The sequence below is a fragment of the Gavialis gangeticus genome, unplaced genomic scaffold, assembly GCF_001723915.1.
Source record: "Gavialis gangeticus isolate Ggan-Ray unplaced genomic scaffold, GavGan_comp1, whole genome shotgun sequence".
In the NCBI taxonomy this organism is placed as follows: domain Eukaryota; kingdom Metazoa; phylum Chordata; order Crocodylia; family Gavialidae; genus Gavialis; species Gavialis gangeticus.
In genome coordinates, this window is record NW_017728992.1 from 157,071,750 (window position 1) to 157,073,492 (window position 1,743).

The 1,743-nt window shown below is 71.5% G+C and overlaps 1 protein-coding gene across 1 annotated transcript in view; it reads right to left on the reverse strand.

Moving 5' to 3' along the window:
• Positions 1-1,743, reverse strand: part of GDF6 (growth differentiation factor 6) — a gene marked incomplete at its 5' end in the record, with an annotated part of 13,167 nt that overhangs the window by 914 nt on the left and 10,510 nt on the right. The window lies entirely within an intron of this gene.

The following is a 1,743-nucleotide window of genomic DNA, read 5'->3' on the forward strand; positions in this document are numbered from 1 at the left end:
GTCCCGCCGCCGCGGCCCGGCCCGGCCCGGCCCGGCCCGGGGGAAGCAGCGTGTCCCCCTCGAGCCTGCGGCCGCGGGCTCGGCCTCTGCCCCCCGCACGCGCAGGCTGGAGCCCGCAAGCGGGAGAGGGCTCCCTGTTCCGGCCGGCTCGCTCTCCTTCCAGCCCTGCGGGGAGCCACAAGGACCAGGGGCTGAGCCGCCGGGCCGGGGGAGGCCGAGATCCCCTTCCCAGGGGAAAAAAAGGCCCTGGACTTCTTTTTTGACACGTCCGCGCAGGCGGGGCAGCGGGCAAAGCAAACCAGAGTCCCCTGAGCGGCTCTCCAATAAAACGTTTACAGCCCAGCAAACACAGAAATTCCCCGAGCCGCTGGGTTTCCCCAGGAGCCAGTAAAGGCCGCGTATACTCCGCCAGTAAAAGTGTCATTGGAGCCGGTGCCAGCAGCCCCTCGCCGCTGCCTCTCCCCCGAGGCGGAGACTGCGAGAAGCCCCCGGTGCCGGGGATCGCTGGTTGCAAAGGTCACTGCTATCCCTAAGCAGCGCCTGTCACAAGCCCGGGGTAGCCGAGAGGTCTCGGGGAGCTCCGGGCCCGGCGGAGCCGGCGGCTGATTTATGGCAGCCTTGCCCCGGCAATGCAGAGATCAGCGCGGATTACCCGAGCGGCGCTCCCCGCCGCCTGTCAGCAACGGCCCGTGGCTCCTTTCCCCAAGGCCCCGGGTGAGGTCCGGGGAGGAGGGCCCGGGGTCCCTGGACCTGAGCGCATGGACCGGGGCTCATCCCGCCTTAGGTTCCCGGCGGGGGGGGGGGGCGGCCCCTTTCCCAGGACGTGTGTGCGGGGGTCACGGACGAGCACCCGCCGGTGCTGGACGGCAGCCCCACGTCTGCACGCAGCTCAGGCGCGGGATGCCCGAGGGCCCACTACACGAGGGGACCCGCGGGCCCTTTTCTGTTCAGAACCAGCTGAGCCAGACGAGCCACCCGCAAGTGACAGGGCCAGGCCGTGCGGGTCGGAGGGCCGAGCCAGGATCGGGCCCTGGAGGTCGGAGATATAAGCATCCCTCGGGCTCCGGGGAGCAAAGGACCGGGGCCGTTTGCAAGTGCAAACAGCGCGAGGGAACCAGCGCAAAGGGCTTCAGATCAGATTCCTCTGTAGACCCGAGGGAGGCGGCCTGAGGGCTGCGGGGTGCCCAGGACCCCCCCGCCGTCCCCCCGGGGAAAGCCGCGTCCCCGGGGCGCAGGGAGACGAGCCGGGACAGACGAGCTGCGCCTAACACAGGGCACGGCAGCGCGCGGCAGACCCGTTCACTTTCACCCTGCAGGGCGCTGAGATCCTGCTGTCCCTGCGGCCAGGGCTTGGCCAGGCTCCCCGCCCCCGCGCGGCTTGTTCTGAGACGGCGGCGGAGGCGCGGAGCGACCCAGCCACGCACCCGGGGCCGGCGGGAGGCGGGAGGGGAAGAGCCCCGCCAGGCTCCGAGCTCGGGAAGCCCCGCTCCCGCATGCCCCGCGGTGGCGGCTCGGCTCGGAGGGGTTGCACACCTCCTTCCCCGAGCTGCCTGGTTGCACAGCGGCCGATCAGCTCTGGCTGAAGCCTCGCCCGGCCCCAGGGGGGGCTGAGCCCCCACCGCCACCTGCGGCGTGTGGGCAAAGCCGGGCTCCCGCGCTCTCTCCGGGCTTCTGCTGCCGCTTCTTGCTTCTCAGAGCTTTGATTTGAAGGGGGGCGGGGCAGGGGGGTAGCGGCGGGCCGGG